This window comes from Nestor notabilis, unplaced genomic scaffold (genome assembly GCF_000696875.1).
Source record: "Nestor notabilis isolate BGI_N333 unplaced genomic scaffold, ASM69687v1 scaffold4479, whole genome shotgun sequence".
NCBI lineage: Eukaryota > Metazoa > Chordata > Aves > Psittaciformes > Psittacidae > Nestor > Nestor notabilis.
The window spans coordinates 53,457-71,466 of NW_009944924.1; the positions used below are offsets into that span (position 1 = coordinate 53,457).

The 18,010-nt window shown below is 49.3% G+C and overlaps 1 pseudogene across 1 annotated transcript; it reads left to right on the plus strand.

Annotated features, from left to right (window-relative positions):
• The first annotated feature begins 4,494 nt into the window (after nt 1–4,494).
• LOC104412051 lies at nt 4,495–5,197 on the plus strand (annotated as a pseudogene). Its single transcript, XR_719954.1, has one exon. The product of XR_719954.1 is annotated as a GTP-binding protein Rhes pseudogene (transcript).
• The last annotated feature ends 12,813 nt before the right edge of the window (nt 5,198–18,010 follow it).

Sequence of the window (18,010 nt, forward strand, 5' to 3'; positions counted from 1 at the left end):
TCTCCTAAAGTGGGGGTGGAAGCTGTAAGGTTCAGATTTCTCCCCACACCTGCCTCTAAATCAGAGGACATTCAGATTTAATCTCAGGGAGAGGTTTAACCCTCTCCTGTGTGGCTGGGTGTCCCCATGCTGGGGTGAGGACCTGCCTGGCCAACCTCTGATACAGGCAGCAGGGCCAGCCCTCTCCCCACTCCCATTTTTTGCCTAGTCTCCTATCCAGGGTTCATTCCATATGGGAGAAGCGATGCTTCACCCCTGCCCCTGCCTGTGGTGATGAGCAGCTGGTCTCAGTGGGGTTTCTCATTACTGGCTGCTTCCTGCTCACCTTCTCAGCTGAATGCCAGCAAGTCCTGCTGCAGATGCAGACACTCTCACGTACGCCATGAATTTAACCATGGGCTGAAACAGGAGGCGGAGGCACAAGCAGGTGATTTGGAGTGGAAGCACCCTGTTGGCATGGGCTGCCTCTGTGTCCTGTTACGGGGTGCTGGGGCACCAGGCAAGAGTCAGCCCACGTATCAGCAGCTCCATCAGCACCCAGAAGCTGGCCCAGACTCATGGAAAAGTGTCACAGTGCTGAGAACTATTTGCTACCACGTCCAGAAGCAGCATGGGCTGTTCCTGAAGTTTGCAATTGTCTCAGTGAGGCACATCTGAGTGCTGTGGTGGAGCCAGGTCTGGCAGCAGAGCTGAGCAGCACTTGGAGGGAAAGGTTCCCATGTTGTTTTGGGTTTCACCCTCACACAATCACTTCAAGGCACCAAACATAAGGCTCGCCTGTGAACTGAAAGTGAATGTTTGTAAAAGATGCTGCAAAAACTTGGCAGAACATTAGAACCCGGTTTGGAGAGAGCTCCATCAGCTGGTTCAGGAGCATGGGCTGGTTCAGGGGCAGTACAGGCACCATGATGTCCCATGTTGCAGGATGCACACAGCAGTGGGAGGGAAGAGTGTTACTTGTGCAGATCCCAGTTTCTCCATTTATAAGTGCTGATGGCTTTTTCCAGGACGAGGGTCCATTCTCCTCCTCTGCCCTCATCCCTGCTTCTGCTGCTGCTCCCCAGCGCTTCCATGGTGGGAAGCAGCAGCGTGCACACCTTTTTCCAGCGTTCTGTCCCACACTGCCCCAGCCTGGCTGTTGCAGGCTGCCCAGCCCACTTAGGCAGGAGCTGGCCGGTATTTCAAGCTCAGCTCATGGCTCTGTCTGAGCCCTGGCACTGACTGGGACCTTGGGGACCATCCTTCACCTCCTCCAGGGTTTTCCACCACTCTGTGGTTGATGGCTTTGGGGTAAGGATGACCAAGAACCCTCTTGTACATTTCCAAGCGCCCCTTGCTCCAAACCTGCCTGTGAATGCTGGGTGTGGGGCTCCACCTGCCCCAAACCCGCACCAGCTTGTCCATGCCCCATCCCAGCTCCTGCCCGCCACTGCCTTCATCCCCTCATCCTTCCCTCCCTGCTTGCATCCCTCCCTGCCAGCAGCTCAGGGCTCCCTTGCAGGCAGGTCACTGACTCCCTCCCTCCCTCCCTCCTCAGGCCGTCACCGTCCCTCTCCTGCAGGCACAGAGCCCAGGGCACCACGCTCCAGTCCCCATGGATGCAGCACGTGCCCTCAGTGCAGGATCCAGCACTCCACTCCCATTACTGAGCCCCACATAGATCCTGGCTGCTACCACAGCCCTGCTCACCATGTGCACAGCTAAAGGGTGCAGATCTCTGCTGTAGGACTAAGCCATGAGTGTCCCCAGCTCCCAGTGTTCGTGAAGGGCCCGTGAGTCTTTCCCTTCGGGAAACACAGGCTGAAATAGTTATTTTTGAGTAATTTCTGACCCGAGCTGGCCAAGCCTTCCTTGAAAAATAGTTTTTAGGGACATCATTCTGGGTACAAAAGGCTGCAGTGGAAAATAAGTCACTGCATTCATCCTTCCCTCCCCCGCACTCGGTCCCCCTGTACTTTGCTTTCCCTGCTGTCAGTGGACAGAAGCTAATAGGGAACAAGAAATTCATGCAAAAGGCCTTTGGAAATATTCATTGCTCATCTCTTAACAAGATTACCCCTGAAATCCTCCATTGCTCTGAGGAAGATTCAAAAGCTTTCAGGCTCTCCGTAACCATAGCAGCACAGATGTGAAAAGGAAGAGGAGACAAGTGATGTGAAAAATCACTGGGGATGTACAGACAGGCTGCGTGCAGCTGCATCATCAAGCTGCTTCTCTGCAACACACTTCTTTGTCTCACAGAGCCAGGGCTGGCTCTTCACCTTGGCCAGACCATGCAACACGCATCCATACCTAACAGGAACGACTCAGACTGCAGGCAGTGGTAGTGATGTGTCCCAGGGCTGGTTCCATGGCACCAGCATCACCTTCCTGGGCACTCTTTGGGAACCCCTCCATGGCTGGCATTGCTGCTCGGTGTTCCCAGTGTGTCCAGCAGCTCACAGCTCCTTCCCTGCAGAGCACTGGCAGTAATGGGGATGGTTTAGAGCCAGGCTGGGGGGTTTGGAGCCCCCAGTCCCTGTTCCCTCCTGCCACAGGTTCCTCTTTCATCTTGGGCACCATTACTGCACCTGTAAGAGAGATGGGTGTTGGTGAGGTTGAACGGATCCGTGTTTTGAGGCCCTGCGAATGAGAGCAGCAGTAAGAGCATCACACAGGTCCCTACCATCTCCTGAGAGCCAGCTGAGCCCCAGAGCTTCACCATAGCTGGCTGGGAGGAACAGCAGGAAACCCCTTTCACCTCCTTTCCCAAAAACCACCTTTCCTGAAAACCTCCAAGAGTCATCAACCAAATTCTTTTCTGGTTAAAAGAAGTGGGTTTTGGCTTTACACAGCTTCCAAAGCTGGGGTGAGATTACTTGTCATGCCCTTCTCTCTTGCCATCTTCTGTTCTTCATTCCCACTGATACTGATGATATACCAGGCACCAAAATGTGGTCACTGCTTTGTTCACATGCCTAAACCCAGCTCATCCACCCCTTCCCCTGGTCTTTGGCTCACATAAGGTCCTATGGAAGTGCCATTACATCTTCTGTGTCCTCAGCATCTTCTAACTCCTGAGGCTCAGTCGCTGGCATCACATTAGGGATCTCCTCATGGCACAGTCATCTCACCAGAAGGAGCTTCATGTTGTCAGGTGATGCACCCAATGAAGGTGCAAAACCCTGCAGGGTGCCACAGTGCACTGGGCAATTTTGGACAGCAGTCCCATTGCCAGTCTTGTTAGGGACCCAACCTTCCCCTTCTCCAAGGGTAGGCCCAGCCAAGGATGGACTCTGCTTTCCCCAAGGCCATCTCTTGGCTCTGCCTGTGATCAGGTAGAGAAAGCTCTTAGCATGCCTACAGCATAACAACAACCGGGGAATTAAGTGGCAAGAATAATTCTTGTGAAAAGGGCTTTTGGAATCCACAGGCTAAATTCAACAAGAACCAAATGCGGAGGCTGGAACTTTGCTATGGAAAGAAAACCAACTACATCTAAGCTTGAAAAAACCCACACATGCACAAAGGTAAGATAAAAATCATTTTAACTCTTGAGCAAGTTCCCTTTGTATTTACACTTTTCATAAATCAGCTTCTGAACCAACTCTAGCATGAAATAGGGACGGTGACTGCTGAGGAAACACAGGGCAAGCTGTACTTCCACGAGCAAACTCACTTCCAGAGTTGATGCCCATCTATGCAGAGACGGGCATGGGCACACATCCCACCTCTTGGCCATTGTGGGTCAGTTTTGCTGAAGCAGGTCACAGACAGTGTTCCTGCCCATGACCACGCAGCATCGCAGAGGTCGCAGTGCGTCGTTTCATGGTGATCTTGTTTTCCCCTCAGGTTAGATATTTCACAGAACCACAGAATAACCGACAGCTGAACACGCTGCTTATGGCACACGGGTTTCAGGGAGAGCTTATTCTTCCCCTCAGGTTAAATATCTCATGGGTTCAAGGGAGAGCTGGGCACATTTGCAGCACCCCCATCTGAAAACAAGTCCCCAAACACAGACAAGTGTAAGAAACAAACACCATGGGTGGCATCGGCCAGCTCCTGCCATGTCTGACCATAAGACACCCAATGGGTGAGGGACCACCACCGAGCTCCCTGCTGCCAGCAAGCCCACGCCAAGTACCACACATTAATCTCCAGGGAGGACAAAAGGACAGGACAGATTGTGCGGCGTGAGGACTGCAGTGGTGAGCGATGCAAGTACAATGTGCAATGTAGCGCGGTGCTCTCCAGGGCTGCAGCGGCTTTCCAGGAGTGAGCTCCGCGGATTGGCCCGGAGCACCCCACTCTCCTCCCTCCCTGCCCTCCTCCTTCAGCACCCTCACACCGCGGAGATTGGACAGCTGGCTGCCACATCGCAGAGGGGAGCCAGGATAAGAAATGAGCTGGACTTGGGGACTGTAGCATCTGTGGCACAACAGCTGGGAGAAGTTTGCAGGGAGCTGGAACCAAACGTCCCTGGCTGCAACGAGCCGGTGCCGGGGAGGACAGACAGAAGGACAGACACCGGGACTGCAGCCACCCAGGGACACCTTTGAGGTGAGCACCCTGTCCCCTCTGCATTATGTCCCTGGTGGTGAAGGAAAAGAACCATGTGCGGTTGGTCTTCCTGGGCGCTGCCGGTGTCGGCAAGACAGCCCTTATCCGCCGCTTCCTGATGGACACCTTTGAGCCCAAGCACCGGCGCACGGTGGAGGAGTTGCACAGCAAGGAATACGAGGTGAGCGGGGCCACGGTCAAGGTGGAAATCCTGGACACCAGTGGCAGCTACTCCTTCCCAGCCATGAGGAAGCTCTCAATCCAGAACAGTGATGCCTTCGCCCTGGTCTATGCCATAGACGATGCCGAGTCCTTTGAGAGCATCAAGAGCTTGCGGGAGGAGATCCTGGAGGTGAAGGAAGACAAGTTCCCTCCTATCGTGGTGGTTGGCAACAAGGCGGAGAGCGGCAGCAAGCGGCGGGTGCCGGTGGAGGATGCTCTGTCGCTGGTGGAGCTGGACTGGAACAGCCGCTTTGTGGAGACGTCTGCCAAGGACAATGAGAACGTCCTGGAGGTCTTCAGGGAGCTGCTGCAGCAAGCCAATCTGCCCAGCCGGCTCAGCCCAGCGCTCTGCAGGAGGAGGGAGACGCTGCCCAAGGAGCAGGCGCTGAGGCCTCCCATGAACAAGACCAACAGCTGCTCCATGTGCTGAGCCAGCCACCCAGGGCTGGGAGAAGGGTGCTGGAGGCAGCAGAACCGGCTGGAATCTCAGGTGGGCTGTGTGGGGAGAGGTGCTGCCTCGGCCAGAACCAACCCTGCTACCTCCCACCCTTCCCTCCTCATCCCCACCAAGCCCACCGGGAGTGGTGAGAGTTGGAGATGAGCAGAAGGAGGGACTTGGAGGGGATGCTGGATGCAGGAGGGGTGCGGGGAGAGGGTGAGTTCCTGAAGAGGCAGGAGGTGTTCCTGGGACACAGCCGCTGGTCAGCAGCACCCTGTGTCTGCGCTCAGTGAGCATGCAGGCAGCAGCCAGGCAGCTCCTCACACGTTGGGACTGGCAGACAAGCAGCGGGGCTGTGTCTGTGTCCATCAAAAGGCAGATGTGGGCATCGTGCAGCTGCCTCGCACCCACCGGTGCCGCTTTCCTGGGTCTTCTCCGGGTCCTGTGTCACCTCGCCCCAAGCACTCCATGTACAACCTCCTGGCACATCTGCAGTTACGACATCTGGTGTCCAAAGTGGTTTTGGTTTTGTACCTGGGTGTAGAGCATGTGATAGGGCAGTCTGTGCATCCCTTGAAGTTTCTCTTTTCTTCTTCTTTTATTTTTAAGCATACCTAATAAACACATTGCTGCAAAGTGGAGCTTGAAAATGACTGTGTTTCTTTCTGTTGTATTTCAAACGCTGCTGTGCCTGATATCAGGGGTTTATGCTCAGACTCAATATCACTGAGTTTCATAGAATCTGAGACTAGTTTGGGTTGGAAGGGACCTTAAAGCTCATCCAGTTCCGACCCCTGCCATGGGCAGGGACACCTTCCACTAGAGCAGGTTGCTCCAAGCCCCTGTGTCCAACCTGGCCTTGAACACTGCCAGGGATGGGGCAGCCACAGCTTCTCTGGGCACCCTGTGCCAGCGCCTCAGCACCCTCACAGGGAAGAACTTCTGCCTCAGAGCTCATCTCAATCTCCCCTGTTTGTTTGCTTTCCCTCCTCCATGCTCCATGCTCATCTGGAGCCCTGGGGGAGCCTGCCCAGCTCTCCAGCCTCCCCTGGCAGCATCAGGACATTTGGTGTTAAGTTTTTCCTGGTGATTTAACCTCTAAAGTTTTTATCAAGCATGAGTAACTGAAATTAAAACGGCTCTTATAGCATCCAAGTACAGAAAAGCACAACAACCATTGAAAAACAGCTGATATAAAACTATAAGCGCATTAAAAGGAGATACTAAAAGGAGTGGGAGAAGGGCACAGAAGGGCAGTAATGAGCATTTAACCTGCTCAGCAGCCACACAAACACAATAAATAAAGTCACTAAAGCTTGGTGAATTAAAGAGTCACCCATCCTGGCCCAGACCCAAGGGAGCTGGGCACTTCGGGGTACCCAGCTTTCAGGAACCCAACCCTACAGCACGGTGTGTCGCTGCTCAGCCCAGCTGGGCAGGCTGATGCAGGAGAGCTCTCATGATCTCAGCCCCTTCCCAACTTGGGCAGAGGAGGAGGTGCTGGCAGGGAGCACCCAGCCACGCTGTGGGCACCCCTCTCTAGGGCACCCAGCAGCCACCACCCCACGGGCACCGGCACAAGGACAATGACCTCCGGGCAGGAAAATCCTTCCTCCTGGAGTCTGAGGCAGGACAAGGCCAAGGGCAGGCAGTGGGGAAGGTCTGCTGCTGGCCACATGGTTCAGGATGTCCTCACCACTCTCCACCTCACAGCCACGTACCTCGTGCTGCTCACCCAGCTCCTCAGGGACACACAGGGCAGCTCAGGGCAGAGCCCTGTCTGGGGGAAAACAAGGCTCCTGCCTGCAGGGAATGAAGTACAAAGAACGTTCCCTTTCAGCTGACCCAGTGCGGTGGGAACAGGGATGATGGATGCAGCCACAGTGATGCTGCACCTGGGCTGCACCCAGCAGCAGGGCCACCTCCATGGGGCAGGGTGACCTGCCCGTGGTGAGGCACCTCTGGAGGTGAGGACCTGCCCCAATGACCAGAGCTCTCGCTAATCAACCAGCCCTGCAGCAGTTTCACAATGTGCAGAGAGGGATTTTTGCTTGTTTTGGAGCAGGGGTAGGCTCAGGGGCACCAGGCCTGTTGGTTTATTATATTATGCTAAAAGTAGAAGAAAACCTCTTTGCAGTGTATGATTAGGAAGCTGGGATGAGCGAGGCTGCCTGCCAGCACCCTCCTGTGTGTTTTGGTCCACAGTAAGGTCTAGAAACAGCTCCCCATGCTCTGGTGAGATCCCAAGTCCTCCCCAGGCTCCCTGAGCTCCCCAGGCCGTCCACTGGCTCCCTTGGCAGAGCAATAACCCCCGGGTGCTTCAGGCCCCCCACTCCCAGCCACCCCTGGCCCATGACCCATGGGGAACAGCAAACACGTGCTGAGATGCTGACTGAGATGCTGGATCTGCAGAAGTTGCAGGAACTGAGATGCTGGAGATACAAGAGATGGAGACCAAGATGCTGGAGGTGCAGAAGATGCAAAGACCGAGGCGCAGGAGCTGCAGACTGAGGTGCAGGAGCTGCAGGGACCCTCTTAACTAACACACCTCCATGTGCCCCTGCAGTACTGGGCTCCAGCAATCAGTGGAGCCATTGGAGGAGCTCACCCAGCAGCACATGTCCCACACCTGATGCCTGGCTGCCTTATACAGCCCCCTCCTGCCACTCTGGCCCTGCCAGGGGTGGTCCCCAAGTTGGGATGAAGGGCAGGGATGTTGCTGGGATAAAGGGCAGCACTCCCCAGGCCTTCTGTCCCTCACCTGCACAACCTCCGCTCTTGGGCATTGCAGGGTTTGGGGTTGCTTTTTTGAAGCACTCACATGAAATCCTGTTGCATGGGGCTGCTCAGCTGGGGTTACACACAGCTGCCTTGCCTGGGTGCTGGGGTTGGCAAGCTTTGGCCATGCAGGGACTTGGTGTGGAAGCTGGGGTTAGGACGCATTTACCATGCAGGGGTTCTGCCAGGACAAGAGCCTTTTAGGTGTCTCTTCCCCATGCAGGATTGCAGGGCACCTGGGAGCCTCAGCCCACGCCACCCTGCAGGGCTCCACGTTTTGCTGCAGTTGCAGAATAGCTGTGATATCAAAAGGCAAATAAAGCAGCATGGTAAGAGCCTCTGGTGCCTGTGATCTGTGCCTGACACAGGTGCTGTCCTCCGAGGTGGTGCAAGCTCTGCCCCAGCTTCTGCCTGCATGTGTCGGTGTGCTGGGGCTCGAGCAGCATTTCTCCTGCTGCAAATGTGTTGACTGAGGTTACAAATAGGCAGGTTTTATGTCTCATGGCCTGAGATGTGTGTGTGCAACCTGTGTCCTGCAGAAAAGTGCAGCTTAAGGGTGCTCCCAGGGTGTCTGGGTCACACAGGGGGTGGTCTGGTACCTGTGTGTGTCTCTGTGCAGTGTGATGTGGTGAAGAACCAAACACCCGCGGTTCATTTTCTTTCAACAAAGAAAGAAATGGGGGTTGGAACTGTATGATCTTCAGGTGCTTTCCAACCCAAACTGTTCAATGAGTCTATGAACAAGTGGCAGCACATGAAATGGCTTTTCTTTCTCCGACACCAGCATAGCTACTGACGGCAGCGTGTCTGCAGCATGGGAAACTGCGCGCAGGTGAGTGGAGATAGAGCGTATGACACCCCCAGCTTGCACATCCTGCGGACATCCCACAGTCACGAGGGAGCGTGAATAAGAGGAGCAAAAACTTGTCCTTCCTTCTGCCTCCTCTCCCAGGACAGGGCGGCTGGGGAGGATGCTTTGTGCTGTGGCTTCAGGGGAAAGCCCGGGGAGAGCAGGATCCATCCAGAAACATCCATCTGGGCCTCCCCGGCTCAGTTCTGCCCTGGAGGGCTCAGCTAATGCAACCCTGAGCACCTGCGGCCTCAGCCACATCTCTTGGTCTCCCTGGGTCCAGGGCACAGAAGATGGAAGGGTTCTCCCCTCCAGAGCAGCAGCTCCAGCATGTGGATGGAGGATACCTGCGATCATGGCCTCAGGGGCAATCGGTGCCACTCTGTCTCCATTAACATGAGGCTGCTACGGTGCCCTGGGGCACAGATCCAGGGAGAAGCCTTGGTCTGGATGAGCCACACACAAGCATGACACCACTGTCCCCAGGATGGCATCGACAGCCCCGGCAGCAGCTGCAGCACTCACTCTCCCAGTCCCACCCCTGGGGCTGGGGAGGTTTCATCGCAGTGGTCCTTTCAGTCAATTAGCTGCAGTTTAGGTTTGAGTTGATTTTTCACAGGTGATCTATGCATACAGGGCCCTGGTGATGGATACAGAGCATGACAGCCCCTCAGCTCTGCTCTGGTGAGACCCCGCTTGCAGCACTGTGTGCAGGGCTGGTGTCCTCAACGTGAGAAGGACATGGAGCTGCTGGAGCAAGTCCAGAGGAGGCCATGGGTATGAGCAGGGGCTGGAGCACCTCCTGTATGGAGACAGGCTGAGAAAGTTGGGGCTGTTCAGCTGGAGAAGAGAAGCTGCGTGGAGACCTCAGAGCAGCCTTCCAATATCTGAAGGGAGCCTACAAGGATGCTGGAGAGGGACTCTTCACTAGGGACTGTAGTGGTAGGACAAGGGGTGATGGGTTCAAACTGAAGCTGGGGAAGTTCAGGTTAGATACAGAGAGCAGGGGGGAGAGCTGCAAGCCCCCATGGGTAGGGGTGCTGATGGGTGCTGCGTGCTGCTCAGGTCCTGATTGATGTGAAGCACAAACACTTAAACAAGGTCACCGCATCTGAAAGTAAAACATTAAACCCGAAAAGCGGCGCTCAGTCGCTATATGTTTTTAGGGCCTTTTCCTGAGCAAGGTCTCAGGTGGCGGCTGCTCGGAGCGGTTCCCTGTCACCATCTCGTGGGAAAAGTGGGAATTACAGCGAGGACATTTTGTGCGAGGAGAGGCCTTTCTCCCCGTTCCTCCTGCCGCGAGGTCCTGCTGCCCCCGACGATGCTCTTCAACCCGACTGGCGCGCCACGAACGCGCGGGAACGGGGACGGGGACGAGGCCAGCGAAGAACCAAGGGCTGAGCACTGCTCATGCAAACGGCGCTGAAAGAGAACTTACTTCAGGCAGTGTCCACTCCTGCTGAGGAGACATTTCACTATATGGAGCTGTGGATGCGAGAGGAAAATGTTAGTCTGCAGCACCCGGAAAGCCCAAAGTTGGTCAGCATTGACACTACTATTCCTGTGAACCCTTTGGACACCCACCAACCCATCTTCCCAGCTAGAACAGGCTGCAGGAGCTCAGGGCTGTGTGTGCTGCAGGGGTGGAAGCATTCCCAAAGAGGATTTGCAGTGCTTTGCCTTTTAATTGACAGCTCAAGCAACAGGGAGGAAATGCAGAATTTTGCTTGACACAAGCAAAGTCTCCATTTAGGAGACTGAACCAGTCTGTAAACACCTGAGTTTGTGTCCTGCTTCTTTCCAGTGCTAAGGATCCAGGCAGCCTTCAGGGAACACAGTGTAAGCTCCTGAATGGGCCTTAATAAAACAGGGCTTGTCCAGACAGGAAAAGAGAGGAAAAGTGGGTTTTGTTCTCTTGACCCAGGTGCTGCCAGCAGAGAATGGGTAGCACCTCTTCCCAGCAGTGGGAATGCAGGCTGGCATCTGGAGCTGGGCAGGGGCTGAGGGAGGGCCAAACAAGCAGGAATCTCCACTCTGTGCTGCGTCTTCCCAGCTTTTCATTACAGGTCTGCTCACCCCTTTTAAGGCTCTGGCCCTTTATTGCAGGGCAGCAAGGTCCAGTGGTGCCTGCTCTACTAGAAGCCCCCACATCTCTTGTGTTACCACCTTGTAACCAGTGGGGAGAAGCCGAGATGCTGAGAAGTGATTTCCTTGTGTTGCAGACTATGAACTCCCGGCCTCCTCCATGATGCCATAAATCCTCTAAAATGGTATTCTCTCTGAGGTCCACGCAGGACAGAAGTCAGACACACGACTGATGTGGTCCTGCCACTGACTGCAAAGTGTTTTTAAGAATCCATCAATCACTCGCTACGCCAGCTAGAATTCTGCAATTCAAACGCCCCGTATGGACAGGAATGCTAAGAATAACCCGTTTGGGAAATGTGGTGTTTTGCCTCCTAGTCTCATTGAACATACAAAGGGAAAAGAGGACTACTTCAACTGATTCACCTCAGGAAAATTTCTCAGATGGTGAATCGCCGATGTTTTAGCATTTATCTGGATTCTATAAAAGTGATTAAACAATCAGTGTCTGAACTACACAGCAATAAAAAGTACTACCTTGGAGATGTCTGTACTAAAAGACACAATCTGTCACCTATGTGATTATTTTTTACTTCCTCTTCCCTCATCTAAGGACAAAAGCAAAACTTACTTGCACTGTGCCTTAGATTTCTTATTGTGAGGGTTTTAGTGCTTTGTGCTTAATCTCCACTAACTAGTGAACAAATAGTGTTCTGCTGCAGACAAAGTACCAGCTTTATTCTGCATCAACCCCAGTTTTAGTCTCTAATTGAAAGCAGCAGCACCCAGGGTCCAAGGCCTGGTGCTGGGCTGGAGTCACTGAGTGCTCAACTTCACAGCTTGCAGCTGCGTGCCAGAAAAGCCCCAGGAAAAGGTGTTTTACAAAGATGCTGAAGCACCCTGGGGAAATGATTGAATCTGCTCCCAACTTCACTCCCATCCAGGTTATTGTGTATATTCACAGACTAGGAGACATCAAAAGCTTAAAAAGCAGTTCAGGGAGACAGCACCATTAGCAACCATGCTGAGGAGCAAGAAATAAAGGATATTAGACTAATACAGTAGCTTTAAAACCACCCTTACTACATGCTCCTGTTTTCATATTGGTGGTATTAAGAAAACCATCACTGAGTCAGAGCTACCAGTGAAAATCAATTTGTTGGTTGCTTTGTGGTGTTTTTCCCTTAATTTGAGCAATTTTGAGCTGTTTCAGGAAAGAAACTCACCCAAAAATCAACTAGATCCTCACACACTTCCTTCTAGCCCTGTCCCTGGGTTCTTGCCCTCCTGCTTGTGATGCTGCACACTTGGAGGTGTTGGCAAAGGGCAACTCTCCCCATCCTGGTAGTTTTTTGGAAGCTGTTCAGCAACAGAAGCATCACAAGGTGATCATCAGAGCTGTTTGTCAATTCGCACTCTTCCTACAGGCTGTTCCCACTCAGCGACGGGCATTGATGTTTGTCCCCTCTTATGTATTTCAGGTATTTTATGCTTGTGCTCCTACCGAGCTCAGTTACATATTATGTATTCTGAGCAGGCAACCTGTATACCTCACACTGGTAGAAGTGGCAATGCTTTACCTGCAGAATAATCATCCCTGACTTTATCAGAAGTTTCCTGTCATCTATGGGGAGAGAAAAGATGGGAAGGAGACAGACAAGTGCCAAGAAAAGGCTGAAAAGGCAGGTTCCCACTTGGATTCAGATAAAAATAATGAAAAATGTGTTGTTTTTTTTTCATGCTCCTTTGGTGTACAGACAGTAAAACATAATTGTAAACCATGAATAATGTAGCCAAAACTATGAGACCTACTGCAAAAATGAGAGGAGAATCTGCTCCTTTCCAGCACCATCAGTAACACAGGTTGTTAGTCTGCTTGAATACATCCTTTGGTATAGATTAAGAATAATTTAAGGTAAGTTAAGAAGTGGGGAAAGGCTCCCAGAGATAAAACTACAGAGCAATTATGGCGGAATCTGCCACACCTTTGAATATTATCAAGCTCATTCCCCTGAACAAAATGGAACACTGAAACCAATGAACTTTTTCATTAACTCTGGACAGACACAGGTGTGGTTCAAGGCAAACCACCTTTACTAATCATAGTGTTTATTGAAAGCAAAGCAATCTTCCAGCTTTTTGTGTTTTAGACCATTTTTAATAACCCTGAAATCATGACTGCACTGGGACCACGTTTTCATTAGAGAAAATTTACAAGCGACTTATTTCCAATGCATCTGACAGTAAAAAAACAAACACCGGGGGCACACACAAGACAAACTGTCATATTCATTCCTAATGAAGCATCTTCATTAGAGAGAAGATAACGGTGGGAGCGTGAGGGATTCCAAATGGTCAACTCGACGGTCTTTGCACAGGCTGGATTGGCCGCTGGAGGATGGAGTCTGGCAACTTGCAGCAAGCAATAGTTAACCTGAGCGATTGAGTGTATCCGCTGGAGGGAGACACCTAGACCCCACTAGAACATGGGCATAAGTAGTCCGTCCTCCCTCAGGAAAGCTACGACGTGGATGAGTATTGGTGGTGCCTCTCCCAAATTCCAAGAGCATGTTTGTATTACTGGAAGAGACTCCTTGGGAACGAGGGGGAATGTGAGAGGACAAAAGCTGAGCTGCTCCCATAGACATTAAGGTTTCACAGGTACGTTACTGCCTTCAAAGCAACACAAGGATCTGGGTGAAACAGTCCAAGAGACCTGCAGGGAGCTAAAGTTGTCCTGTGCAGTGGGTGGACGGGCCCAGGGTCTCCTTCGAATTCCCACTAAGAAGACTGTGAATCACAGACATTCCCAGACATGTACGGAGCTGCCCTTTACCTTGAGGCTGACCGGGGACACCAGGCATCTGCACAGGTTACAAGAGTTTGTGTGAGCTTGATATCCAGTGTGGCAGAACTCCCCTTCCCTGAAACTGGCTACGCAGGACTTGAGTAGAGCTTGTACATTCAGCATCAAACACAGCGATACAGTGAGTACACCTCCATCGGTACAACGTGACAGACATCTAGCAGCAGTTCATACACAACAGCAGGAGATGATCCTTACAGGTCACCTTTGATCTGGTACCACAGGTTATGCTCCGCACTATAGCTGCCCATAACCCAAATCCTAAAGGGTTTTTCAATTCCATTTCCAGACTCTTACAACTCCAGTAATTCTTAACATATACAGATATCCATATACATTTGTTTTATTTAAAAAGCTCCTTCACATACACAATCATATACTGAATTATCAAGACCAATAATATATTTCTAGAGCAGAAGAGCAAACCCATCTGCTTTGCCAGTGCCACCCACAAACCAGACAAGGAACCAAGAAGAAGTTTGACAGTTTTAGACCACTTAGGAAAGAGAAATTCCCTTGGCCTAAAGACAGGGGAGCCATGCAGTGAAAGTGCTATGGCGGGTACAGCAAATGCAATGTACAGAAAACCACAAAATTGTTAAAACATGTTTTCTGGTAAAGATTCTGGAGCCATAAGGAGAATCCTCATCAGGAGCTGGCTTCACCATTAGAGAAATATTGGGTAGCATTAAAGCAGAAAAGAGTATGACACTGAAAATAAAAGGAGCTACACAAACATCCAAAGACCGATTTTGGCCACGAGCTGTATTTCTTTTAACATAGCAGGGTGGATACTAAATTTTAAGAGTGCATTTGACTTGCAAAAAGCCGTCTCTGCCAACCTTATGGAAGACAAAAGCTCTTGTTGGCTACAACACCCAACTCCGTAAGGGACTTCGGTGTTTTTCCCGTAGCAAGGAGGCCTCTGAGTTTCAGGGTCCCTGAAGTTTCAGTTTGTTTGCCTGGACATCAACGAGAACTGAAAGCAAACAAAAGACCAAGGAAGGAGAAGAAAACAGAAGGCAACTCTCTTCTGAGAGTTTCATTACAAACATCTGTGCAACTTTGGGGCAGTAGCAATTAAAAAAATCAAGAGGCTTCAGGCTGGGTATTTCTGTTTAGAGAACAGAATTACCCACCCTGAGTCTAGATTTGGCAATTTTTAACTGTATTCTATCTGCAGCAAACTGCCAGCTCTCGAGAGGTGTTTGGGTCCCTCCAGCCCCACAGGCCTTTCTTATTCAATGTACAGTTTATGGCAGAGTAGCTGATGGTCCTGGTGACAGCAAGGAGAGGTGACAGTTGTGCTGTGGGTAGAGCTGTTCAGGACTGGGGACTGTTTTCTGATTAATCCAGGCTAGGTTTTCCCTTTTCAACTGAATCAGTGGACTGAGTTTTACTGCACCAACTTGTAGCTATAGACCTGTCAATCCCACTGCCCATATGAATCACCTTGGTGCCACCAAGAGGTGAAGAACTGATATGATGAGGCTGGAGAAGGTAAGCTCATCTGTAGACAAGATGGAGCAAGATCAGGTCCCTCCATGGACTTCCTGTGCTTCACCTCCTGTGCCTCCTGTCAGCCAATAGAAATACCTTAATTTCAAAACCTGAAAGACCAAACATGAAAATACTTTGCTGCTTCTACCTTATTTACAGGCTATTTGCCCACCTCACACAAGTTAGTAGAACTGGTGGTTTAGAGCTAGAGATATCCAGGTCCAGAGAACGGGAGGCAGTGGGGTAGCAGAGCTAGAGTGGAGCCTTCAGCCTCACAACAGTGCCAACAAGTCATCCTCTACATGACTGAAGACATGAATAAATGAGAAAACCATCATTCTAACAAAAAAAAAATCAATTACTGCAGCACTCTTGGATGCACTAAGCCAAGGGTCCATGGTACAAGCATTCCAGATATGGGAACGCCATCACCAACACGAAGACTGAAGGTGTGCGATGACACTTGCAGGAAGGAGCTGCCCGGCTGTACACTTGATTCTCATTAACATTGAAAGAGTTAAACTTCTTCCATGAAATACCTTAACAGATTTAACAAAATATATATTTCTATTTTCAGTATCCCCTGCATAAAAGAAAAAAACGCATTATTTCAACAGCCAAGAAAAAACTGCAATTTATTAAGTTTCAAAGAATCTTCGTACTCTTGAAAGCAACTTTCGGTGCATGTTCTTTAACAATCACATTCTATGAGGAGAAAAAACATTAAAAGCCACAATTGTTGGTTTTTTTTTTAATCTCAGAGTTACAGACATCTTTAATCCAAAAGGAAAGGCAAAAAAAAAAAAAAACCCCAAAAACCAAAAAACCCAAAAAAAGCCCCAAAATCCCCCCCCCCCCCCCCAACCATAAACCAGAAATTTTCATTCCCAATTTTAAAATATCAGGAGTTTTTCTACAACTCAATACTAAAGTTCAGCATGGAAAATTTTATGTAAACACGCAATACACACATACATATTTTATATAAGTGTGTGTGTGTATATATAGATATATAAAATATATATGTTGGAGGCGTGTAATGGCAATGAGATGCAATTACTCTGAGGAGAGGTTATTCAGCTAAATACACTACTAAACCTTGAAAGAAAAGAAAAACAAGTCTTGAACCCAGTTTGTGCATAGTTCATGATCCTCTATAAAACCAGCTTTTGTTATTTGCAATCTTGCAGGACCCTTTACATCTGATAAAACCATAAAAAAAGCTAATCTTCCGAAAAAAAAAAACCAACCCAAAAAACAAAAACAAAAAAAACCCCAAAAAACAAAAAAAACCCCAACCAAACAAACAAAACAAACAAAAAAAAAAAAACAAAAAAACCAAACAAACAAACAAAAAAAAACGAAAGAAAACCAAAAAGAAACCAAAAATGTAATGCACAAGTTTCCTGATCCAAGCAGGCAGGGAGCACAATGTTCATATAATTTTTAAAACATACGTGAAGTGTATGTTATTCCATTGTCTTTCTTCCTTTCAAAACAATCAAAAACATTGATCTTTTCTTTTAAACATAAAGCAATTTTTTTTAATATATAAAGCACTCTTCAAACATCTATTTCTTTTTGAGTCCATTATTTGGTAAATATGTAACTGCTACACATTAGATTAGGTATTTTCTTCTTTCTTACTGTCTTTTTTTTAATTTTCTTTTCTTTTTGTGTTTTTTTGTTGGTTTTTGTTGTTGTTTGTTTTTTTTTTTTAATTTTTTTTTTTTTAATAATATCTTCAGTGCTAGGAGTTGGGTTTTAAAAATACATGAAATGGTGTGGAGTTGCTCCTCGGGAAACCCGGCTTTCCTGAGACATCTTCCACCATGTGCAAGATAGTGATCACAAAGTTTTCGCCACTTTGACGAAGAGGAGGAAAAAACAACAACCCAAAAAAAAAATATAGTACACAGCAATGGCCAAAGAAAAGGATAATACAACAACACTGTTCAATCCCAGAGCTCTGAAGTAGCATATCTTCATTCTGAAAATAAGTTTTTCTTTACGATGGAAGTTTTTTTTTTCTTTTTATTTTTATGTTTTTTCTTTGTTTTTTTTCTTTTTTTTTTTTAATTCCTTTTTTTTTATTTTAAAGTTTGAAGGAGGAAAAAAAGGTCTGTAAACAGGTGGGAGCCACAAATCCCGGCTCCTCCAAAAGCAGTCAAAACCTATGTCCAAGTGCTTGTTTCTGTTCCTGCTTGCAAGGGAACTATCAACTCTTTACAATTATCTATGGCCACAGTTCAACAAGAGTATTTTTTTTTGTTAAACTTTATATTCCGAATGGAAAAATGGTGCAATACTCCGGTAATTTTCTTGCATTAGTCCACAATAAAAAGCTGCTAAAGGTAGATATACATATTATTCTCCAGAGATACACACTGTCATTTTTAAAATGTGATAAGAGTCCTTGAGTAAACATTTACACGTGAATTGTCGCCGGCCCCTTCTATCAGTTTCTTTTTTTTTTCCTTTTATTTTACTTTTGACCGTTCTAGGATTAGCTACAAGAAGGGCTGCGGACACTCAGTGCAAAGTTAGAAGCTAATAACAATTAAACATTTGACCAATGAGCAAATAAAAAGCATATACTGAATAAAAGGAGAAAATTCACCGTTTTAGTGAACCCCCCTCCCGGGCACACAGGGACACACGCACCCACACAGGCACCCGCGCACACACATACGGCTGTTCCAACACAAACAGAGGCTGAACTTGAAGA